The 27144-nt window shown below is 38.7% G+C and overlaps 1 protein-coding gene and 1 non-coding gene across 2 annotated transcripts in view; one reads left to right on the forward strand and one right to left on the reverse strand.

Annotated features, from left to right (window-relative positions):
• Nucleotides 1-27144, reverse strand: part of LOC149257620 (leucine carboxyl methyltransferase 1 homolog) — a 320644-nt gene that overhangs the window by 33889 nt on the left and 259611 nt on the right. The window lies entirely within an intron of this gene.
• On the forward strand, nucleotides 5459-5530 carry TRNAN-AUU (transfer RNA asparagine (anticodon AUU)). Its single transcript has one exon. It is a non-coding gene; the product is annotated as a tRNA-Asn (tRNA).

Below are 27144 nucleotides of genomic sequence, written 5' to 3' on the forward strand. Positions count from 1 at the left end.
CCTTTGCTCTATGCCATCTGCAATGCTGCTAATTCTACTCTGCATTGTTTAGTCTATCGCGCTCCTAGCCACTGCAACTATCTCTCCGACACTCCTCGGCACCATCTAACACTAGTCCATCCTACTACTTCTGATCTGGGCTCCTGTAGCAACAAATTGATCTGAGAGGTGGGTTCCTCAAGGATCCTGCCCATCTGTAGCTCTTTCAAACTACAGCTCCAAATCAACCCACCTCCCTCTTGGAGGTATCTCGGTTGTCATGGCAAACTCTTCCTCCTCGATCTTCGTGGGTGCAGCCTTCGAATCGTGATTCTCATCTTTGTCCTTCTTCCCGAGAGGACACTGTGTTGCATAGTGACCCATCTCACCACACCTAAAGCACTTTATCTTCGAGACGTCCTTCTTCTGCCTCCGCTGCTCCCACTACCCCTTCGATGCAAAGGGCTGCATTCTCATCCTTCTCTTTGGGCTTCGACCCACTGCGACTACTTCCGTCAAGCTTACACTCGACCAAGTCTTTCCTCAGCTCCTCTTGCTTGAGAGTTGCCCACATCTCATCCCAATTCGGCAAAGTCACCTTGCCCAAGATACTCTGGACAAAGACTTGCCACTCATCTGAGACAGAATTGAGGGCCAGTCTAACCAACTCAGAATCTTGAGGTGTAGACCCCACAGTTGATAACTCATCTCGAGTCTCCTGAAGCTTTGAGGAACAGATCAATGCATTCACCCTTCTACATCTGTGCAGATCTCAGTTTCTACTCTAAGTACATCTTCCGCTATTCGGAAGATCCCTGATACAACATAGACAACGCATCCCACATCTCCTTAGCAGTCCCTCTGCTAGCAATGTAACAAGCTACATGATCCTTCACTCCGTCGAGGATCATTCTCTTTGCATTCACCATTACTGCCTTGTACTTCTTCAGTGGATCTGCATTTGCAAGCACAACCACCACGCTGTCGACATATTGTTGAAGGAAGTGTAACTAGGTTTGGTATTCATAAATGTACTTTTGATATTTGTACTTATTCAAGAAAACAAATATTATTTTTATAATATATGTCAATGAGTTTCTTGCTCATTGAAATAGGTCTAGCACATGTCAAAGTGCTATAAGTGAGTCGGATAGTCAAAAGAAAATGTTGAAGGCCTTAAGGGCATGTTACACGATGCATAAATATATATTTAAGTCAAAGGAATAATATATGTCAATGGCATCATCAAAAGCTCCTTCAAGCATGCTACACCACCATGGAAACTATCTGAAGTCTGCTCAACAAATCAACCTCCAAAACAGCTCTCAAAGTCGGCCTACAAACAAGGTGACTAGTCAACCTTCTAGTCGGCCTAAATGGAGGGACATTCCTCTATTTATAGAGGATGTCCACTCCAAATACAATGCACCAAATTAGCTCTGAAATCCGCAAGAGAAAGAGGACAAGGAGAACAAAGGAAGCCAAGGTAAAGGGTCTACTAGGGCAGCGAAGTAAGGAAGAACAACAGTGAAAATTGAGGGATTGTTTTCTAAGGTATACACAGTCACACGTGTGAGGAAATGAAGGACAGTCTGCGGCTATATCAACAGTGAGATCACAGTTATATATTCTTCTTTGATTGGGCTAGTGACTTAGGTCTATTAGGCCCCATATTCAAGTGAAGAAGAGGGTCTCTCTAGCAAAGGAAAAAGGAGCTTAAAGGAAACCTCTCACACATGCGAGAAGGTAGGGCTACAATACCACTATATCAAGACTGCACTATACATCAAGAAGAAGCTCGATTAGGTCAAGAGAAAGAAGGTATACTCTTGGTGAAAGATCTCACTAAGGATCAAAGATTAGAGTCTCTTCTAGAACTAGTATAAGAGAGCCTACTAAGGAGTAGAAGAACAAAGTGCCGGAAGAAGGAGGATGAAGTGCTGGAAAACAAAGTGTCGAAAGAAGTGTCAGGGTATATGGTGCAGAAAGGAGTGAAGACTTGACTTGTGCTTGGAGGATCTCTTTGTCAGGGGTCTAGGGTTTGGCATTGATCAATAGAAGCTTCAATAAGAGAAATTCACTAAAGGGTTTTCCTCTCAAGAGAAGAGAGGTTTTGGCCCTGGCAGAGAGCCAACATCTTGTGTTCTTGTTTTTATGTTTTGGTAGCAGTTTGATGAAGTACACACATATGCACTAATAAGAAGAAGAAGAAGAATAAGCTAACAAGAAAAGTAAAAAGACTCCACAAATTTTTATCAAGTAACAAAGAATCACACTACACTACTTTGCCCTAGATTCTTCAACATGGTATCAGAGCGAGGTTGACACATCAAGGAAAGGGAAACTCAAGAACACTCATCAAGGAGAAGCATCTAAAAAGTTGAAGCATTAAGTCTAGACGTCTCAATCACTTCAAGAACAAGAAGGGTCTACAATCCATCATTCATCAAGGAGGTCTACAAAGCTAGAAGAAGAGCCTTACATAAAGGCACCTACAAAGAAGAACAGATTGAAGCAGGACCTACATCAAGCTACAAGTCTTCAAGCAAATCTCATCATCAAGCAAGTCCACTTGGAGAAGGCAACTTGAAGAACATCAAGATCCAGGGAAGACAAGCCATCAAGCCTTCAAGGAGGAAGCAAATCCATTACATCTCAAAAATCTATCAAGTAAGTACATGTCCCCTTCTGAATATATATCAATGTCCTTTTGCAAGGAAAGCAATAAATTGGTGGGTACCAATAACTTTCTTGCATGGAAGAAGAGGACTGATCTACTACTCAAGGAGAATGAACTCCTAGAGCATGTCAAAGGGAATATCACTATCCCTTCTAAGGAACAAACTCAAGCCTTAGCCAAGTACGAATGAGACAAGAGCTCAAAGGATTCTGATAAAATCAATCAAGGACTCTCTCATTCCTTATGTCCCCAAGTTTGAGACATCAAAAGAAATTTATGATAAGCTAGTAAAGCTATTCTCAGTATCTACAACCGGAGAAGAAATATCTCTAAGGAATGAATTATACAAGATGAAGATAACAGAGGAAGGAATAGCTCCCTACTTCATGAAAATCTCTGAAATGAGAGATCAACTTCAAGAGCTTGGAGAAGTCATGTCTAACAGAGAGATGACAACTATAGTACTCAAAGCTCTACCTGAGAATTGGGGCAACTTCACGTCAAGCATATATGCCTAGAAGGAAGCAACCACTCTCAGTGAAATGTGGTCTCTATGCAGAACAAAGGAAACCTGACGTAAGGCAAAGGAAGATGTGGGATCAAAGGAGCAAGCATTTGCTACCATGGCCAAAAAAAGGCTAAATTTGGCAAGTTTGGTCCACGAAGAACAAACAACAAAGACATGTCCAAAATCCAATGTTTTGAATGCCGAGAATATGGACACTACAAAAGGAATTGTCCTAAGCTTAAGAAGGACAACAACAACAAAAGGAAGAGGGAAGAAGCTCACATAACTCAAGAGATGAAAGAAGGAAAGAAGCAAAAGAAGGAAGATCCTCCGGATCTTTACTATGACTAGGTCAAACTCTTTACTTCTAGACTTCTTTCAAAGTTTTGAGTAGGATAGGAGCATGTAGGAATAAATTAAAATTGCATGGCTAGAAACATCCTCTAGAATCTAGTAGCATGATGTACATAGAGTTCTAGATACTCATGAAGATGTAGCATTTACGATAGGAACAAAAATGCATGAGTAGAAATATCTTCTAGAATATAGGAGCATGGTAGGTATAGCCCCTAGTATAAGACCTCATTCACGATGAAAGAAAAATTGATCATGATTAAGAATCTTAGAAGACCTCCATCATCAAAAGAAAGGAAACATTTGCAAGGCAAGGATCTTTAAGATCCTATGATGGAACCTTCAAAACAAGGTTCATGGACCAAAGCAGATGTCTCATTGGGAATCCCATTCATGGGATTCAAGAAAAGGATGATATGCAGGAAAGCTAAGATGAAGCAAGAAGTGCCACATCAAAGGATGATCAAAGGAAAATCAAGATGAGGTATGTATGCATCAAATTTTAGTCATGCTATCATTTGTATATTATTGAGTCATGGGAATAGTTCTATAATATGATCAAGTATGAAAGAATCTCTTTCACCAAGGACATGCTCGAAGGCATGTACTACAATGCTATGAAGGTCAACAAAAGAATATGCTCACATAAGGAGTGTAAGATTGCTGACTAAGAAGCAAGAAGAAATGTTGACAAGTCCAGAAAGCAAGCAATGAAGGAATGATCTCACAAGAAGCATTAGATGGTTGACCTATCTATCTGAGAAGAAGCAAATGAAGAAAGAGATCAAGCATGTGGAAGAACACCATGATCACCGAGAATCACTATCTGACAAGATACTTTGAAGATATCTCCCGAAAGAAGGCAAGACAACTTTGATAAAGGAAGAAAGGACCCTTGACACCTATGAAGGCCTTGGAGATATAAAAGGTGTAGATAATTGATTCTACTCTACAGAGATGTCATGATGAAGAAGCCATCCAACAAAAGAAAAAGCAATGTTGAAGCAATATCAAGATGAAGTCATGATGGGCTACTAGGTCAAAACATGTAAACATGCAAGTACAATGAAGCATCCATGAGAAGAATATTCCGAAGCATGGACAAGATGACAAAAGAGTAGCCAAGATGACAAGAAAACCTGATGAATGACAAGAAAGCCACTTTCCACGAAGGAAGCATGACATGAAAAACCAGGGAGGAAAGTGATCGATGGATGGTGCCCTACCTAGAAGAAGTTCGAACAAATACTTCATGACATCAAAGAAAGGAAGGAGATCAAGCAGTTGAAGGACACCCAAAGAAGAAGTTGTTGATGAATGAAAGAGTCCCTAGTTAAGAGGGAGCTTTGACAGGTCCCTGATCAAGAGGGAGTTTTGGATCACCCCTGATTACAAAGGAGTGACAATTGTGTTTTCCATTTCATGGGTCAGACACTAGACCAGAACTAACAGCTGTAATTCTAAATGAAGGCCATGAATGGAAATGTAGACACAATATAGAGTAAAGTATCTATAATTGTAGGTATTAGAAATCCTGTAAGAGTAAAAGTACTATCGTGTTTGGGATTACACCCAATCTGTAACACTTTTTGACCACGTCTCGCTAGAGCGACTGAGATATTACAACTAGTTGTTGATTTACCGATTCTGCCTTTCCCGTAAACTGTTATTTTCACCGCCAATCCTCCTTCATCTAAATCTAAAAGTTATCTCTTTATTTCAAGGTTCTATATAATCGAATTATTCTTTTTAAGTAATACCTAATATTGAATGGTAACAATAATTATAGATCCTATTGTATTTATAGGTCGATACCTCTAGGGTGGGGTGTCGAAGAGTTGATAAAAAACCTTATTGAGTTTCTCGTTTATACACTGATGATCATGGGTCGGTCCAAAGAACAAGAATCTTGCCCGTATATGGGAACCCTCCGTTGTTCCTCAGTAGCTCAGTGGTAGAGCGGTCGGCTATTAACTGATTGGTCGTAGGTTCGAATCCTACTTGGGGAGATCTATTTTATTCAAAATAAAGCTCGTTTTTACCATTAGGAGTAAGTCAAACGTTACCTGTCCTTGTTCATAATATATGAATGCACAATCGCCACAGGATCCAGTGTGGAAAAAGTCCCGAAAAAATCGGGATTTATTCCTAAAATTACGATTTTTTGGGCAAAAGGATTAAATCGGGCAACTTTTTGGCGATTTTTTCATAAACGAAAAAATCGCGATTTTATCGAAATAATCCCGATTTAATCGCGAGTCAATGGAAAAAATCGGCATGAATTTTTTTTTGTGGATAAAGAGCCACAAAGGGTGATTTCAGTTTAGTTTTTGCTGTGCGTTTTCATTGTTCGCTGTTTTGGCTGCTGTGGAGAATCGAGAGAACGAGGGTTACGTTCCAAATTGGCAAATCCAACTTCCGTTTGCAACTGCCATTGCGTGGAGAGGAGCCGGCAAGGTATGTCCACAGTCCATTGTCAACACTCAACAGTCACAGTTAAACAGTTCTGAGTTTATAACTTAACACCAAACCCTTAACTCGCTGACAGAAAAACCCGTGTAGCAAAACTTTAAACCCTTTCTTGTGGCTGAGTTGGACGGTTGTGCACAGAGACAAATTTCCAAACCATATAAGTCAGATTTGGGAGCTGATTAAGTGCATCTGTTATTGCTGAAGGTAACCATATATTCCTGTAGTTTTCCTGAGATATTTAATTTTAATAACATCCCACTTTTTGAGAAAGGAAAGTACACAGGTATGTGAATTGTCCTCTTGACAGAATACAACCATAAAAGGAAACGTCCATAAAAAAAACCTCAAATCTGTATTCTACACTTTCATGAGAAACCGATTGCACCCCTTAAATGGAGTACAAAACTATTTTTGTTAATGACTATGCCTAAACAATAGGCCACTTATTCAAAGGTATCTCCAATAGCAGTGCACTAGCAAACGTTTATCCTACACTATCATGAGAAACCTACTGTACCCCTAAAACGGAGTACAAAAACTAAGTTTGCTAATGACTATGCCTAACCAATAGGCTACTTATTCAAAGGTGTCTCCAATGGTAGTGCACTAGCACAAAAATCAAACTAAGATCTAAAATTCTCATATGATGATGCAATAATAAAATTGTGATGTTTGCCAAAAATTAGATTTAAATTGCACCAACTTTCATCTCTTTTTCTGATGACTTTGTGACCTCGTTGATAGCATTTGCCAAGTATTCAACATTGCCGGTAGTAACACCTGCCATACTGTTTTAAAAAGAAGCCAGTTAAAAACATTTTAGCTGTAACAAGAGGCAACATATTAAGCATAAAGAACAAAGGAGGAGCAAAGTAATAACTTAAAACACTCCCAAATTACCAAGTCCATTACAATACATGCCCATGCCCTAGATGATACCAAGAGAGAGGTATAGAAAGTTAGAAACCCAACTATTGATTTGCACTTTTAAAAGTGCTACAGCATCCAACTCTGCACAAACTTATCCACAACAATCTGCATCCCATGCCAGTAAACGTACCTCTACCAATTAGCCAGATTTATTCACAGTAATTATTTAAATAAATTCAAGAAAAAACTTATGATAACCAATTAAAGGGGAAAAGGATCTCAGTGACTGATTAGTGATTACTTGATGACTTTTAGATGACTCATGATGTACATTTATTATATTTTTTGTTGATATTTTGACTCTTGAGAGTTGAGACTCAAACAGGACTCAAAATTCAGGAGTTGATTCACTATTTTGATATGTGATGTAGCACTAGACTTCATATACATATTATATATTAGCTTTCTTTACATGTTTATGTGGAAATGCATTTATTTGATGTTGTGGATACTCTAGATGTTATAAAAAAAATTAAAAAAATGAATAATTTTGTGTTTTTTTAATTTTTCCGACTTTTTCAAAAAACTCCCGACTTTGCCGAGTTTTTCAACTTTTGGACCCTTGCCAAATTAATCCCAACTTCAACTTTTTCCACATTGATATAAACACAACATTATTGTCTTCACTTGGGAAGAAAGAATGGGAGGATTAGGTAATCATTTGGCATCCAATACTCTTTGACAGTGTTGCGGGGGAGCCCCCCCCCCGATCCCGCTCCCAATCCGCGCTTCGGGCGGGAGCGACTCGAGAGCGGGTCAGGAGCGCTCTCCCTAAAAAAAAATTTGCTCCCTGCCTTTTCAGGAGCGTTTTGCCATTTTTGCAAATTTTTTTGTAGTAATGTTTGAAATGCAATTGTTTTTTAAAGAAACAAATAATGTTTTAGTGGGGCGGCTTAATGATCAAGTCTATGTCCCTAGTATTGATATGCTATTCATGGTAATGTTAAATTCTTAAAGTAAGAGTGATCCTTTTACTTAAATTTTTAACATTACCATGAAATGACTCAGGATGTTTGAGAGTGGTTCCTGCCTCATTGGATTTCATATGGAGAAAGTAGAATTTTAGATTTCATTCAAAATCCAGCATACTTATCAGTTTTTCAGGATTTCAGGATTGGGGGATTGCAATGTTTCCATTGAATTTTGTCATGTATTAGGGTATGGAACTCGTATTTAATCAAGAGCACCAATCCCTCTATGTACCTTGATGTTAGTGACATTGGTTGTCGAACTCCTCTATCATGACCCTTCTAAAAATGTACGGATCACTCAAACAAAATCTTGACTTGACATGCTATGCTTTTTCTATCTTATGTTAATGCTTAGAGGGTGATATTAATGACAAAGATCCCTATACAAATACAGAGGTAATGACAAAGATACCTCTGGATATTAATGCTAAGAGGGTGATATTAATGACAAAGATCTTGATTTTCCAACAAGACTAAAAAATTAGAAATTTCTCGTGGTGGCAAGAGGCCCAAGCATAAGAAATAGATAATAGATTTACTTCTCTTTTCTAGTTTCTAGTAGTTTTTATAACTATTGACTCTTTCATATTTATTATGATATTTTTTTAAACAATATATGACAATTTAAGTTTGAAGTTGGCAATTATAACTCATTAGTAATGAATTATGAATATGATGCTTCATGAAAGTTGAAAGTTGTTTCATTTCATTTCATTTTATAACATCTCATTTCATGTTAGATATTATTTGTTGTAATGGTTACACTTAGCTTACAAGTACAACTTTGGTGATCAATGATGATAAATGTTATATATTGAATTTTAAAAGCTTGAAACTTTAAGATTGATGAATCATGAGACTCAATATATTGTATGTTACTAACTTGTGGACGTGGTTGATGAAGATTATAACTTCTAGATGATTGTTGTTATATGGTTCAATCTATGTTTTTTTTATGTTTTTTATATCTAATTCATTATTCTACATGTTTTTGTTGACATATATGTATCAAAATATAAAAATATATATATATATATATAAATGCTCCGGGATTCGCTCTCAAACTGGGAGCTTCTGAAAATGTTGCCACCGCTCCCAAGTAACACTGCTCTTTGAGGATGTGTAGGGCATCCAAGTCAAGAGTAGGCAAGAGGACCGATATTCTTTGAGGGTTGGGAACCCAAGATAAGAATAGTCCTAGAAGGTCATACTTGGAGAACACCGGGTGGGCATGTACCTTGAGAGACAATGATGAAGGTGTCTATAAATCATTGGTCTCGCCAGCATTGTAGTTCATGGTCTCGTAAAGAGATGGAGCTATTAGTCAAGGCTTTGCACTATGACAATGCTGATGGATATGATGCTCTAACAGATGGATTGCTAATCCGGTTTCTCTTATGTGAATTCTTCAAGATTGATAATAGCCAAACACCTTGTAACGTTGTATGAATACCTCCCTAGTACGAGGAAGTGTTGAAGGAAGTGTAACTAGGTTCGGTATTCATAAATGTACTTTTGATATTTATACTTATTCAAGAAAAGAAATATTATTTTTATAATATATGTCAATGAGTTTCTTGCTCATTGAAATAGGTCTAGTACATGTAAGTGTTATAGGTGAGTCGAATAGTAAAAAAAAAATGTTGAAGCCCTTAAGGGCATATTACACCATGTATAAATATATATTTAAGTCAAAGGGATAGCCTCCAAGCAAAGTCAAGTCTACTCCTATGTAATGGCATCATCAAAAGCTCCTTCAAGCATCATACACCACCATGGAAACTATCCGAAGTTTGCTCAACAAATCAGCCTCCAAAATAGCCCTCAAAGTCAGCCTACAAACAAGGTGACTAGTCGGCCTTCTAGTCAGCCTAAATGGAGGGACAATCCTCTATTTATAGAGGTTGTCCACTCCAAATACAATGCATCAAATTAGCTCTGAAATCCGCAAGAGAAAGAGGACAAGAAGAATGAAGGAAGCCGAGGTAAAGGGTCTACTAGGGCAACGAAGTAAGGAGGAAGAACAACAAAGATTGAGGGATTGTTTTCTAGGGTATACACAGTCACACGTGTGAGGAAATGAAGGACAGTCTGCAGCTATATCAGCAGTGAGATCACAGTTATATATTCTTCTTTGTTTGGGCTAGTGACTTAGGCCTATTAGGCCCCATACTCAAGCGAAGAAGAGGGTCTCTCTAGCGAAGGAAAAAGGAGCTAAAATCTTAAAGGAAACCTCCCACATGTGCGAGAAGGTAGGGCTACAGTACCACTATATCAAGTCTGCACTATACATCAAGAAGAAGCTCGATTGGGTCAAGAGAAAGAAGGTATACTCTTGGTGAAAGATCTCACTAAGGATCAAAGATTAGAGTCTCTTCTAGAACTAGTATAAGAGAGCCTACTAAGGAGTAGAAGAACGAAGTGTCGGGAGGAGGACAAAGTGCCAGAAGAAGTGCTGGGGTATATGGTGCAGAAAGGAGTGAAGACTTGACTTGTGCTTGGAGGATCTCTTTGTCAGGGGTCTAGGGTTTGACATTGATCAATAGAAGCTTCAATAATAGAAATTCACTAAAGGGTTTTCCTCTCAAGAGAAGAGAGAGATTTTGGCCTTGGCAGAGAGCCAACATCTCGTGTTCTTGTTTTTATGTTTTGGTAGTAGTTTGATGAAGTACACACATATGCACTAATAATAAGAAGAAGAAGAATAAGCTAACAAGAAAAGTAAAAAGACTCCACAAATTGTTATCAAGTAACGAAGAATCACACTACACTACTTTGCCCTAGATTCTTCAACACATATGTCTTGAGCGCATGCTCATCTAGAAGGAATGACATCCTTGCCTTCCAGATGACATAGTTGGATGCCCCATCCAACTTGTCTTAATCTCTCAAGCCACTGGTTGCCATCTCTGCCACGAAAAACTGTCGAATTGCTCCTCTCTGCTCTCACTGCTGCTGCTCAACCAATAAGAGAACAGACTTCTTGGCGGGAAGTCTACTGAGGAAAGGTTCCCTCACGACGCTTCTCTTCTCCTCTGACGTCTTTCTTCCCAACAAAACGACATGTAAGAAAAACTACGTCCCACCAGCTCTTCCTCACGCTGAGGCTTCAGCGCTGCTCCCTCTGCCTAGTGCCACAACAAGATTTCGATCTGGAAGCCCTTCTCTTTGTCGACTCACTCAAAGAGAGACTGCCTCAAAATTCATCCCTCCGGCTAGGACTACGCAAACCCCTCTGGGGAGTCGAACTGTTGCCTCCTGCATCTTTTTCGACCTCCTTTTCTTCTCAATGTTGGGTTCTTTAGCATTGTTCTTCTTGCTTCACCTGCACTCGCTCTGATACCATCTGAAAATTCCTCAAACCTGGGAATTCCTACTACAACACTGATGATATTTCTCCTACTTGTTAGATTTACATGAACAAGCTATTTGCAATTTTCTACGACAAACATCGAAATACATACATTGTTGCCTACACCAATTAAATAATATGCCAAAACAAGAAACTGAACAATAAAGAAAGACACACACAAATGACACAGTTGTTTTTGGACAAATGTCCCCGAAAAAACCCAATGCGGAAAAACCATTGACACAACGCTGAGGGTTTTTATTATTATTCAATAGTTTTCTGAATACAACTCTGGATGCCCTCCCAGCAATTCAGTTACAGAGAAATATGACTGGCAGAAGAAATTTGTGAGATTACCTCACTCTACCCGGCAAGTCCCAGCTGATCTGGCAGCTAAACCAACATGTCCACAACTATTTCTGCGTTACCCCTGCGTGGGCCCTGCACCAGCCTCTAAGGCTCTGCATTAGCTCTGCACTAGGTCGATTTTCTCTCTCGGAGCTCTGACGTCAACCCTCCTGGCTCAAACGTCAAACCCCAGCAAATTTTCGGACTTCTGCTTGGGAAGACCGTGTTGCCTTTGGGTGAGCCCTTCAAGTTCAGCGTCAACCCCTCTTGTGTCCTACACTGCCTCCTTTTGGTGTCTCTCTGCCTCTTTGTTATGTATCCTAGCTCAAGAGAAGACTCTCCAACCAAACTATCCCTGCCCTCACTGCAAAAGCTCACTATCGAAATTCTCCTGGCAGCTGCTCTGCTTCAAAAAATCGAACTTCTAAACTCACTCTGTGCGTCTTCCAAATGACCCTCAAGCTTCCTTAAATAATCTCCTCGTTGAGATTAAACGACCCAAATTAGAAGTTAATCAATGGCTAAGATCATTTCTACTTGATCCTCGTCTTCTTTTAGAAGTTACACTCATAGTTAGATTAATACCCATTAATTATTTTATTTTCTTAAGTTTAGACTTAGGGTCCCATTAAAAATAATTAATTATTTTAATAAACTGTTTTTGGGTGGAATTTCCCAAAATGCTTTCTGGGTTCTTTGGAATACATGTGCCCAAGCCTCCCTGCAAAATTTGAGACTTAGAGCACATCTAATGCTACTAGAAATCAACATAAGACCCTTATGGGCACATTGTATCACAAAAGAAATATAAAATTTGATTTTAAAGTGTCATTTTTTGACTCCCAAGACCAAGTTGGCCCTGCTAGAGAAGTTGGCCTAGAAGCAACCTATTCGACCAATCAAGATAGGTTTATATTGGAAGAGAATTCGACCTAATGAGACATCAATTGAAGCAAGTTCGATTTGCACCTAGAACAAAAGCAATATCAAGTGCAAAGGCAAGGAATCAAAGGAAGAATCTAAGCGAAGGAGAGACACAGATCTGATCCATTTCAGCTCACACGTGAGTGATTTTTTAGGGTTTTTGGTGTAGCTGCAGATCCGTAAAATTGTAGGTCAAGTTGCATAACTAATCTAGAAGGCAAAAAAAATTTCAAGTTGCACAAGTAAAGAATTTTGAATTTCGTTGACTTGGATAGACTTTGACTCTTTTGGAGAAGATACTTTGAAGTTTGGAGCGCTGACTTGGTACTTCGTGGAAGTCTTGATCTTGATCTTGGGTCTTGGATGTCTCATTTTTTACTTGGTTCTATATAGAGAAGAGTTTGACTGGGTTTTCCCCTAGGAAAGGGTTTTTCCCTAACTGAGAGCCTACATATTGTGTTCTATTGTTCTTGTGATCTTCATGTTCTTTATGGTTTGATAGTTGCTTGATGAAAAGAAGACAAAAGAAGATAATATAATTAAAATTATCACAAGCTATTATCAAAATAAGAAAATATTTTCTGCCTTTTGATTTTCTAACATGGTATTAGAGCTAAGGTGAGGAAGGAAAAGGCAACTTGAAGATCATTTGCTCTAATCATCTTGGAAAGGATACAAGGAAGGGTATAAAGAGAGGCTCTTAGGAAAGAAAGCTCACCATTCATCTTAAAGGAAGGCTACTTGGGAAAAGACATTTGAAGACATCTTGAAAGAAGCATCTTGGAAGATCTTTTGAAGGCTTTTGGAAGACATCATTTATCACTACCTTAAAATAGGATCTCTTGAAAGATCCTATAAAAGTCTTTTGGGACCATCATTGAAGCAAGAAGTATCAAGAACCTTTGAAGCATCATTAAAGAAAGAGTGACCAACACCTTGGTACAATCATCAAAAGCAAGCTAGGAAAGAGTCCTATTAAAGAATACAAGAATGACATTAACAAGTGTACCAATGGAATCATAAATGAAATCAAAAAATAAGCTTCAAGGTGCTTCAAATTTTAGAGCCTAGAAGACAAGGATGGATCTTATCTTGGCTAGGATCAAAATCTACGACATTGTGCAAGATAAAGTTAAAGAACCTACAGATGATGTTGGAAAAGAAAAATTCAAGGAGAATGACATTATAGCCATGAGCCTCATTGTGGATTTAGTTAAGGACAATCTGATTCCCTACATATCCGCTCAAGGCACTTCAAAGAAAATGTATGAAGCTCTCTCCAAACTATTTACAATAAAAAATATTGGCCACATAGCAACCTTAAAGAATGAGCTTCTAATGCAGCAAACACATCAATAAAACTGAAATCACCACAATGGATATGCACGCCAAATCTCAGAAATAATTCATTAATAAATAAAATATTTACAGGAGATCTATTGGCCTAATCATTGGCCTCTCATCCCTCACTCTCACACACTTCCACACTTACATGCCTCATGGGCTCACCTAGATTTATACAAGTGGATCTGAACCCAAAGTAGGTTCTGGATCTTAAACTAACACCCAAAATATCTCTAGATCCTAAACTAACTCCCAAAATATCTCTCATGATCCATAAAATCTCTCATATAATCCCTTATCTCTAGATAAGATATAACTAACTGATGGCCCATAAATTGATGGTTGTTATCTCAGCAGCTTACAGTGTTGTTACAAGAGGAACAACGAATCATTGCTCTCACAACAAACTACAGTGTTGTTACAAGAGGAACAGCAAATCATTGCTCTCACAGCAAACTACAGTGTTGTTACAGGAGGAACAACAAATCATTGCTCTCACAGCAAACTACAGTGTTGTTACAGGAGGAACAACAAATCCTTGCTCTCACAGCAAACTAAAGTGTTGTTATAGGAGGAACAACAAATCATTGCTCTCACAACAAACTACAGTGTTGTTACAGGAGGAACATCAAATCGTTTTTTTTCAGCCACGCAGTCTGTAAAAACACAGTTTAAAGATCCCTTCGTAACTCCCCAACCAAGGATCTTTTTGGAAAATCGCTCATGGATTACCATATAGACCCTGCTCTACACAAACCTAGATGCCAGAATTTCGAATTTCGTCTTCCTTTGATAAAAAATTGACCCACAAATTTGATGATGGTTTTCCTTTACAAATTTTCTTTCTTCTGTTGGCTTGATATACGAAGTGCTCTATATTCTCGAATCTGTAATGTAATATGACTCTTTCCAATACACAATCTTGGATGCAAAAGTACTGGATTAGAATATTAACTAAAATATGATTCTCCAGGTTCTCATTTAAATGTAAATAACAGAGAAAATACAGTGCAGGAATTCCTCATTCAACACAGCAATTTAAAGACCAAATCAATTTCAATCTCCAGATATTAATATTATGGTTCACAAACCTCACAAACACATATGCAAATAACTGTCTCACACACACTTACAGATTCGATTTGTTGATACAAAAAGACACTGGTCTAAGAAATGTTGTTCAATTAACTTCAATCTCACACCAAAACTTCCAGCACCCAAAAATGTTCCTCCTCTCTCCCCAAAAACTAAAAACAATTGTCCAAGAAATGAGTTCATGGATGTGAACCAATTTCCCTTAGCCCTAACTACCTACTAGCTATAAAATCATTTCTTTTAACTAGATATTTGTAATGTCCCTTAATAATAAATAATAAATAATAAATAATATAATATAATATTAAAATACAATAAAATAAATAATAATCAATAAATAAAAAATTTGTAATAGTAAATAAATAATAAATAACAATACTAAAGCTCTATCTCAGCCAAGGATTACCTGAAAGTATAATTCTGAACTTTAATAATTCACAGTGGAAACAAATATTGGACTATGAGAATACAGCTTTCAGATGCAGGGGATGTCAACAAACAGGCCATCTGTACAACGCATGTAAAAATCTCAACAAGAGAAAGACACAACAAAGGAAGCCCAAAGGATGGCAGAATATAGATGATGTCGTAAAGAAGAGAGATACTGAAAAGAAAGAACACAATACAGCTCAGGAGAAAGACCAGGACAGCAAGGAAAAAGAGATTATTGAAGAAAAGGAAGAAGATCTTCAGCAGGAAATAAGCGGAAATAAACGTAGTCACAGTCCTGAAGGATCAGATTCAGATAAAGAACAACAAATGAATCCAGAGGAAAACCAGCTAGCTATTACTGACTCCATGCACAACACAGATGGTTGGCGAAAAGTGGAGAAAAAGAAGGGTCGAAAGACTTAGGTTAGCTGGTCATAGTTTATCTGGAAAGTTTTTTTTATTTTATGTTTGTAGTCAAAAAGGCTGAAAATTGATACCAATCATCAGAAGTATCAGAAATGCTTACAGCATATGCAATGTAACTTTTTATTTTTTTTTAATAAAAAGTTCGCTTTTTTCTTCGGAAAAAAAACAATACTAAAGCTCTAAATAAATATAAATAAAATTAAACAAAAAAATAGTAAAAATCAGTAAAACTATCGAAAAGTAAAAACAAAAGAAATAAAACAAGAAAGCAGTGAAAATCAGTAAAGCTATCAAAAAGTAAAAACAAAAGAAATAAAACAAGAAAGCAGTAAAGTTGCATGTGGACACATGGAGTGTGTGCATGTGGTTCCCCTTCCAATGTTTGCTCTATTTAATAGATGTTGAGGAAGATGAGAGGCATTCCATGATTCCATCGTCCATTCTCTTGGGAGAATAGTGTTAAGACAAAGGTTTCCCTGGCAGTAGTATGTTGATTGAGTACTTAGGAGGTGGCCAGTTGTAGCAAGATTTTGTGCAGTTGAGCCTACGGTTGGGTGGAGAGTCGTCCTCAAGACTTTGTTACAGTTCGCAGAATTCAACTAGCAATCACAAGTGAGAATGTCATCACCACAGGTAAGTTGCCTCTACTCATACTTTTGGAATTTGATGTTAATTAGTTGATAAATTGCGTGTTGGTTATAAATCGCATGATTAATCTAATTAATTACATGTTTTTATTTCGGGGCTATTACAATATTCCTAACTAATCTTAACTAAATATCAAAAACTTTTCACAAATAAACTTTAAATGTTCTAGCCTTGACATGTGATCAATCCATCACGTTGTTAGGCTCTTGGTCTGACTTTAATAACTTATCATTTTTATGTGCTTGGCCTAATGCACCTGCATCATTAACCCTCAAATCTCTCAACTCTTCCAAAATACTCTCGAACCTTCTCTTATTTACAATAATTCACATTCTCTCCTAAACCTATAGGAAAATACAATAAATAATTAAATCCTAATTTAGGAAACCCACTGCTTTAGTAAACATTCAACCCTAGGATTGATGCACATGCATCAGACTCCCCAGGTAAAAGGAAATCATGGTCTCCTGGCCATATATCTTCATAACTTGATTAAATTCCTTCTGGATCCCAAACTTTAGTCTATTGTTGATCATCCATTCTTTGTCATTCTGCTTCAATGATTGTGACTTTTAATTCGCCGGGTTTCCAAATTTTATGTTGCGATTATCCTCCTCCCTTGCTGATGTATACTCGAGCAGTCAAATGTCTTATGTTGTTGTCTTTCTGCCTCTTCTTGCAATATCTTGGTTTGTGTACTTTTTCCATTAGTTTCCTTAATTCTTCAATCTCATCATCCAATTTAGTTTCTGATTGAATTTTAGTGTTACTAGTTTGGAATATTAAATCATCATTAAATAGCAAATTACATTCAAGTTCCACATTTTCATCGATTGAACATTTCACTTTCTTATCTGCAACTTGATTAGATTCAGGTTCCATCAGCATCTTCTCTAGCAATTGTAGTTCTTCTTCACATTTCATCAACATTTTACGGTCTCTTTCAGAAATCATTTCAAAAGATTGGTCTTCATCCTTGTATGAAACAAAATTAATGTCTTGTCCATCATTTGCAACACATCCTGCATCCACACACCAATTGTCAAATTTAAAACCAATTACCTTTTATCTTCCATCGACAATTCAGTCATCATATGTGAATCTTCTAAACAGTTTGTGGTGCCATCTGTGGGAATCGAACCCACGTTCATATCAACACATTTCATTTCAGCATCATCATCGTCCTCACTAAGCAATGGTCCTTGTTCTGGTTCACAAATGCATATATTAGTCTCTGTTATCTGGAGTTTTTCTACTTCCCTTAACAAAAATTTCAACTTGTGCTTTTGTCTTCTTGCAATCAACTGCTTGATTGGCCATCTAATTGTCTTTTTCATTATCCATCCATGTTTCTGATTTTGTAGTAGCTCCATCAACACGTCAAGTCATGTCTTTAACTCAACGATCTCTTTCTTGAACTCTTCATCATGTACGCCAAGTACTATGGCATCTCTGTAGCTTTTCCCTGAATTTTGCAAATGACTTTTCATAGTCATCTTCATCTCCTTCTTCTTTTGTGAACTTCACCTTGTTCACTATAAGCTGCAATCAAACTAACACCTTGCTAAGTTATCTTCTCTGAACTTGGCCAATGGTTCACTACACTTGAACCATCTTTCTGAGTACTCCTTGCTCGTCTGCCTGCAACACCTCCTTAGCTTATGTACTGAGAAATTCCACTTGTCTTTTTCCTATCTTTTCCACATCGCTATCTCTTTGCTGTTACTGCACTCTGCAACTGATACAATTTAATTTGATGCAAGATTCTTGATATTGGCATTACTTTGGGTGTTGGTTTCTACCGAAAATGCACCCAAATACAATCAACTTGACTTATGACTCTAATGTTCCTTTTAACTCCAGACTTCTAATTTGATGGACCCTGGGTGTCGGGTACAACCGAAAATACACCCTTTATAAAATATATAAATGACTCAAAATTTAACTTATCTCTAACTTCGACTGTCAAATTCAACTCATGACTTGTCTTTTACCTATTACATAAAAATATAAAGACTTTATATGAATTTCTTTTATTGTTTTAATTTCACTTGTTGACTTAATTGACTCTAAGACCTTGACAAATTTCTATTACATACTAAACCTTCCCATCTTCACTTTTAAGTTCCTTATTTACATAAATGTAGGCACTTTTGAATATGACAAGAAATCATGGTTTGTAGTTGTTGGAATTTCCTTTCCGCTCTATCTAAAATGACAACATCAAACTGGTAAATTCAACTTGATTAATAAGATACACAAGTCTGAGTAATTTCTTCACTCCGGCCCATAACTGTAACAAATCCAGACTAATAGGACTCCTATAAAGAAATCATTGGAGCATTACCTCTTCAATGCTTATCTTTGACTTGGATGTATGCAAACCATTTCCACGCAGGTCACGATTTCACACAGATCTCAAATGATGATATCGTTTTTTATTTTTACTTGCTTAACTGTGGGTTATGGCCCACTGTGTCTTAGTTCTGTTGGCTTTAAATGAATTTACCAACAACTACACACCTCTGTTTTTTTTTTTCCAAACTTCTTCTTCTGCACAACAACATCGTTAAAATTCAGTCACTTACCATGCTCTTTCTTCTTCATGCAGATCGTGTCTCTCAAATCACTTGAATCAAGCATAGGTTCATGCATTCTGCTCCATGTACAATGCTCAAAGCATGCTTTAAAAACTTTACATAGTCGCAGGCTCTATGCTTCACCAGTTAGCTCTGGCACTTTTCTTCCAACAAAATCAGCTCAACGTTCAGATGTAATATGCAGATCTGGCTTTCTTAACCAATACCCAAATTTGTAGGTAATGATTCCTTGTGTTTTCCATTTGTACACTTCATACATGGACGATCTTGCATCCATATTATAATTCATACATCGAAACACAAACCTGCATCACCTCTGCATTCCTTTCGTCTACCAATCTTGAGAACAGTAACAACCAAACAAAAACACTGCACGAAAACAAAGCGGGTTCCAAGAGAAATTCCCAAGAACTTCTTACATCAATAAAATGTCTGAGCCTGCATACTGCTATACTTCTTTGGAATCATTTAAATATACTAATTCCATTATGATCTGAGTAATTTGAAAAAAAGGAGATCTCACTTTGTTGCATAAAAGGCGATCTCAATCAACATTGGACACAAGAATCCAGTCTCTGCATTCATGAATAACTTGACCAGCAGTCTAACATTCTCATCCAGATCATATTCTTTCTAGGGATTTCTCCTCAGGAATTTGCCCACGCAGTGTTTATTACTTATTTGTTGGGCATATGCATTATAAACATTCTCCTTAGGTCATGAATCGTTGCTCAATGCAGAGAAATATGAACCCATGCCAATGGCTCACAACAGCTCGATCCTTTTTCACACGACCACGCCCATCAATTTGCCAACTGCTTTTTTCTGCACAAGATATGACCAGATCCGGCTCCTTTACATGTAAATCTGTCTGCAATATACACAGCAGATCTGGGTTCTTCACATGCAGATCTAACCAAATCTATGGTGATCTTACATCTACATGTAGATCTCCTCTTCTTTCTCTTCTTTTACGCAGATCTGTCCAATAACTAAATTGTACATAGCAGATGTGACCAATAAAACTTTACATAACAGCAGCAAAACCATAGACACAAAAAAAAAATATTATGCCCTGCTCTGATACCAAAAATGATGCAGCAAACTAACCATAGGGCCTGCAAATTAAAAACATTAACACACCAATAAAACTGAAATCCACACAATGGGTATGCACACCAAATCTCAGAAATAATTCATTAATAAATAAAATATTTACAGGAGATCTATTGGCCTCTCATCCCTCACTCTCACACACTTACACACTTACATGCCTCATGGGCTCACCTAGATTTATACAAGTGGATTTGAACCCAAAGTAGGTTCTAGATCCTAAACTAACTCCCAAAATATCTCTCACGATCCATAAAATCTCTCATCTAATCCCTTATCTCCGGATAAGATATAACTAACCCTCAAATCTCTCAACTCTTCCAAAATACTCTTGAATCTTCTCCTATTTACAATAATTCTCATTCTCTCCTAAACCTATAGGAAAATACAATAAACAATTAAATCCTAATCTAGGAAACTAACTCCTTTAGTAAACATTCAGCCCCAGGTTAGATGTACCTACATCAGCTTCGAACTATCAATATGATAGAAGATGATACTATATCTTCATATTTTGTTACCCACCATCCATGGGTGGTATCCATAGCAAAAAGTTTTTCTCCTAGATGGTCCTCAGTTGGCAGCCAGCAGCCCCTTGTAGCCACCAAATAGCTTGATGCGCCACTATCTCTACGACCTGAGCCAACCATGTGGTCCCTTACCCATCTGTTATGATTGTATGTTTGAAGGTGGGCCACCTAACTGCAAAGGTATGGCTTTTCATTGGTACAGTTGAGTAATTTTGTTTACTTATCATAGACACTTTTGGGCATGGATTAGTGGAGGGATTTAGTGGAAAGAGTGAGCTAAGTTTGTACTCTTGTCTCCTCTGCCCGATTTGGTGGTTAGGCTTGTATCATATTCCCATGGGATCTCTTTTACTGGCTACTAGCTTTAGGGCTAACACTACATGGGAAATCCTAATTTTGGTTGCGTGGTCCCGCCTCCCGGCACCATATACATCACTCCCCTCCACTTATTTTAACCCCATTTATCACTTCTCCCATCGGGGTCCACATTTGTCCATTGGGTCCACAAGGAGTTAGCCTTCCCCTCCCCTTATCCACACTTTGGATCGAGCCAAGAATGATGCCCCAGAGGTTGATGCAATTAGTAGAAAAGAAAAAACATAATTCGGCCACTCTCGACAGGAAAATGTACCATAAAAAGCAAAATATGGTTGGGGCATACACATTTAGCATGTGGGCAAAAGCCAAGCATGAGCTCTACCCTATCATCATGGCCATCACCCTAGTTTCAAGGACCACTCATATTGACCCCTTTCATCTTTAAGGAACCCATGATTGTCCCAATCTTTGGTGGGCAATGAAATGCCCCACCTTGAGGGGGTAATCACTGTTATATCCCACACATCATGCTCTCATCCCTTGGAGCCCCGAGCAGTTATAAAAGAAAATCAATAAAAGGCTAAAGGCATATGAAGAAGGGTGGAAAAACAAAGGTTAGACAACTCATGCACCACGATTGCTCCCTTCTACATTCATGCACCCAAGTGTGGGCTTTCCTTATTATGGCTACCCTTGTACTACGGCATGTGGCTTGGAGCCTTCCCCTAATGCCCCATTTTATTCCACCAATATATTACATGCTACCTACTAATTGACAGATGTACCATGGACATGTCAACCCCTTTAGAGGTAAAAACCACCTAAGAGGGTCCTTGGTTAACCCCCTTATTGAGCTTGGAGACACCTGTACATGCCAAAGGCCACTATGCAAGGGCATGCCCCCATCAAGTGTCCATTTGATTACATGATTTGTAAGCGCTTTTACTTGATTACTCTAATGATTTGTTGTACTGGAGGCCAGGGGACACATTGGATCTTATGTAGGATTGCAGGTGGATCTCCATTTGGGGTTAGGTCTCCCTATACGGGGTCTAAGCCCTCCAGAGGGTCACATTCGCACTTGTAGGGTGAGCGTTGAGAGCCATGGACCTTCACCATAGATCCCCAATACCATTCGTTGATTGCTCATGTTCCACCTTTTGGATGGGGATGATGCACCTGGATCACCACGCCCAGTTGGCTACATAGTTGTACCATACACTTGGAAAATGTTCCAAGGCCCAGATGAGGATGTGTCTCACCATAGGAGACAAAGGGAGGGCTTATGTATTCTAGCCCTTATAAATGGTTTACAGGCATTGTCGATCCACTTCGAGACCCATGAGGATGTCATTGTGCCCCCACACCCACTTGGGGACACCACATATGACTTGCATGGATATCAAGGGGCCCACCCTTTGATCACTGTGTTTGGAGCCTATTCTTTCAACTTGGCACACTTTGGACTCCACTACGCCTTCTCAATGGCCCAATGACTCATCATGTTTACTATTTTTCCCTCTTGAGAGGCTTCTCTTTCTATTTTGTTGCTATCTTGGTGGGCTTGTCACCAAGACATATCATTATTGTACATTATTTTATTATTTTGGGCTAGATTAGGAAATTTAGGCCATTCGAATCCCCTATTGGATTGTATAAATAGATGAGAGGATGATTCATTTCTCTCATCATCATTTGGATTGGATTAGTATCTCTTGAGATTTTCGCACTTGTTCTCTTGGACGAAATTTGGAGTTTCTTGATGCACTATGATGTTTGGATTTTTGCTATTGTCTTTGGAGCTTCTATTTATGCAAAATTGATGAATGGATATACTCTCTCTCTCTTGTATGTAAAATTTAATGCTCTTTTGTTTTCTTACTTGTCTAATGCATGAGATATTTTTATCATTGTTCTCATATGGGCCATAAGTAATGCGAAATTCTTCTTGAAGCCTTGAATAATTGATATATTGCATGCGTTGTCATTGAGAGGGAGGGTGAATGTTCCTAGAGGTACCCTAATAGGTTAACAAGCCTTTAAATGTCATCTCTTTTCCAAGTTCAAGTATAAATCTCTAATGACCTAGTTGTTGAACTTGGAAGGGCTAGCAAAGGTCAATTAGGGCTCCTTAGCATATGAAAATTCTCGATCTAGGTGTATCTTAACTCCATTAGCCCAAAGAGACAAGCCACTGATCCTCGCTTTCCTTTGGTGATCAAAATAACCCTTCTTTTCTTCCCTTCTCCCAATTCTAGGCCTAGCCCTAGAAGGCCTCCTAGGTCATCACACAAAATACCTTGTAGCCATCAAAAACCCTTGAAATTCGGTCTAGAACTGCAATGGGGTCTTCTCAAGGGGTACTCCAATTTTGAGCTCAATCCGACGATGGAATCCCAAGATATTGTAAGCCCTAGTTCGAAGACCGTTCTTCTCCCTAGGTACCCTTGGGTTAGTGTCTTCATTTGTATCATTGCATTTAAACTCCAAGAGAAAATTATTCCTTTGATTCTATTATCCTCCCAAACTTGGTCAAGCCCATCTATTGATGATCAACCCCACACCCTTGACCTAGTTTCTATCCATTTGGGTTCTTTGTGATCTGCAACTTTGTGATTCAAATTTCATAAGGATTACATAGAAACCTTTTCTCTTTAAGGATTCTTAGGTCTAGAGACTAGGATACCCCATGTCAAGGAATATATTCCATATCTAGGTCTAGGTATCCTTTTCAGCCCTTCCTAGAGAGCCAATCACCTTGCTTCTAAAGCAAGTAAGCCATTTATCTAAGCCAGCCTTGTGAATAGGCTTTAGGAATCACTCCTCATCTCATCATTGACCTATCCACCCTTGTGATTCCTCTTATACCAGGTCTCCTCCCCTCGGTGAAAGTTCGTAAAGAGAAGGATCTTTAGTTGAGGTGACAGTGGGCTATGTCTCCATTGTTGCCACTTGATCTAGTAGTTTCTCTATAGGATCCCCTCCTAGGACACCTGCTAGTTTAAGCAATAACAAGACCTTTTCAGGATCAAGAGTGGGGATAACCAAGCTACTTGTATTCCTTCTAGTAGAAACTCTTGCAGAAAATAAACCACGTGGAGTTGCCACTTGAACAGGAATCTAACTCTAAAAATCCCAAATGCAAAACCGAATAGTCAGTCCTACACCAGGTCAGAGAGGACTTATCCCAGGCAACAACGCCAAAAAGATGTTGTTGCTCAGATTTTGCAGGCACTGCAACAACGACTCAAGTTGGGGGTTGTCACTTTGATCCCCAACCTCTTTGTTCTAGCTGTCTCCCAACAACAGGCAATGGGGGGTAGTCCCTATGGAAATGTGAAGGTGAAGGGCAAATTGGTATCCAACAAGTCCGAGAGACACAATTGAGTGGCCTAGCTAATTGGTAAAATTAAGCAAGACTCAAAGATTAGATTAGATTCAAATATGAGACTAGTGCCTTATGGGGTCAAACCAATGTTTTACGAAACGGCCGAACTGAAACGGAAACGGCCGTTTCTAACCGTTTCAATCACCATTTAAGTGACCCGGCCCATGACCCGGCTCGGCTGACCGAGTCAGCTATGACTCGGCCGAGTCATCCAATGACTCGGCCGAGTCATAGCTGACTCGGTCAACCCGGCCGGGTCCGTATTGACTCGGCCGAGTCATGGAAAGGACGGCTGGGCAGCGTTTTTTATAAAAAAAAATCAATTTTTTGCTGATATTTGGTAAAGTTAATTAGGGTTTGTGGATTCTAAATGGTTATTGTAATTTGTTAAATGCTTTTGGGGTCCATTTCCCCCTCCCAAACTCTATTTAAGACAGCCAAATGCTCTCATTTCACTCACAGCAGTCTTATGCATTTGAGTGAGAGTCTTCTTTGAGAGTTAGTGAGCAGTTCTTGAGCTTGTTTTGGAGCAGCAGTGAGGAGTCTTGGAGGAGCATTGTAGCTGGAGTGAGGAGCTTCTTGGGCAGCCATTTGGAGCAGCATTGAGGAGCTGATTTTTGGAGCAAGCTTGAGGAGGCAGTTTGTGCCTGGAGGTATTTTTTTCCACCCTTACAAATCTGTTTTTGCTTAGTAAATTTTAGTTGCATATCAAGAAAGCTTAGAGAGTGTTTTTTGTCAAATAAATGAACATTGAATCAATTTTTTTTTTTTTTTTTTCATTTTCAGATTGTTTTCCTAGTCAAAAAATGGCACCTAGAGCAAAAGATCCTGCTTGGGCATATGTTGAAATGGTTGATAATCAGATGTGTTGCAAGTTTTGCCATAGGAAAATTAAGGAAGGTCCTGGGGGGATTAATAGGCTGAAACAACACTTGGCAGGGATTAAAGGCAATATTACTGCATGTCAATCTGATCAAATTGGGGAGATTAGAAAGAATTTGTTGGAAAGCTTTGAAAAAATTAAAGAAGAAAAGACTAGGCAAAAAGAGATACAGGCTGAAATTGGGAGGAAGAGGGAGATACAAAGAATGATGGCTGCCAACCCCCACTATGAGTTTGAAAGTTCTTCCTCTATCCCTCAAACTGATGCATCAAACCCTTTCCGTTATGTTCCTCCCTCTTTTGCTTCTGTTCAAGATAAGGGAAAGGGTAGAATGAAGGGTGATGGGACTATCAAAAGTTTTTTCACTCACTCAGGCTCCTCTCCATCAGATGCACATGGTCCTGAAGTTAGCATTAGTAAAGGTCTTGCTCAGCCCACTTTAGATGACCATTGGAAGAAAGAATTGAGGGAGACTGCTTGTGACTACATAGCTAGATGGTGGTATGATGCTGATATCCCCTTTAATGCTGCTCGTTCACCATATTATGAGCCTATGTTTGAGGCCATACATGCTGCTGGAAAAGGCTTCAAAGGCCCTACTATGCAAGAGCTAAGGGGGTTTCGTTTGCAGAAAGAAATTCAATCAATTAATGAGTATTTGCAAGATTTCAAGGAATCATGGGCAAGAACAGGGTGTACCATCATGTCAGATGGATGGACTGATCAAAGAAACCGTACCATCATAAACTTTCTTGCCTTCTGCCCACAGGGAACCATGTTTTTAAAATCAGTTGATGCATCTGATAAGGTAAAAGATGGCCACTTGTTGTTTCAGCTATTGGATGAGGTTATTGAGGGTGTGGGGGTGGCTAATGTTGTTCAAATCATCACAGACAATGCCTCTAACTATGTTCTTGCTGGTAGACTGTTAGAGGAAAAACACAAGACCATCTTTTGGACCCCATGCGCTGCACATTGCATAGACCTCATGCTTGAGGATATTGGAAAATTAGATTGGGTCAGAAACACTGTAGATAATGCCAAAAGCATAACAAAATTTATCTACAATCATACACTGGTTTTGAGTCTCATCAGGAAACACACTAAAGGCAAGGATATCATTAGGCCTGCCATCACTAGATTTGCTACACATTTTTTGACATTGCAATCTATGCTTTCCCAACATAGAAACTTGCAAAAGATGTTTTCCAGTGATGAATGGAATCAAAGCAGTTGGTCTAACAAACCAGAAGGCAGAGAATTGAAAAGGAAAGTCCATGATGAAACTTTTTGGAGAAAGGCAGCAGAGATTGTGAAGCTTGCTGAGCCACTAGTTAAGGTGTTGCGGTTGGTGGATGGGGAAAGGTTGGCTATGGGCTTCATTTATGAGGCTATGGATCAAGCAAAGGAGCAAATAAAGACAGCATACAAGGATAGAGTGGCAAAGTATGGGCCCATTTGGGCAATCATTGATGAAAGATGGAACAATCAACTCCATCGCCCTATACATGCAGCTGGGTATTTTTTGAACCCACGGTATCATTATAAAGCTAAGGAGTCAGGAGCTTTGAGGGGGGAGGTCAGAGATGGACTGGTTGATTGCATTGAGCGCATGGTCCCATCGGAGTCTGATCAGCTGTTGATACATCAGCAGGTCACATCCTTCAGCAATGCAACAGGTACCTTTGGGAAGAACCTAGCAAAGATTGCAAGAGAAGCAGATGAGCCAGGTAAACAAAAATTTCAATTTTCAATTTCTTAATGGTTTTACTTTTTTTATTAAAGTTTGTTAAATCATTTATAATTTGAAAGTTAGATATAATTTGTAATTTTGTTGAGCTTCAGCCTT

The sequence above is a fragment of the Pinus tabuliformis genome, chromosome 6, assembly GCF_031772625.1.
Source record: "Pinus tabuliformis cultivar Carrire ecotype Pingquan chromosome 6, CPIR1, whole genome shotgun sequence".
Lineage (NCBI taxonomy): Eukaryota > Viridiplantae > Streptophyta > Pinopsida > Pinales > Pinaceae > Pinus > Pinus tabuliformis.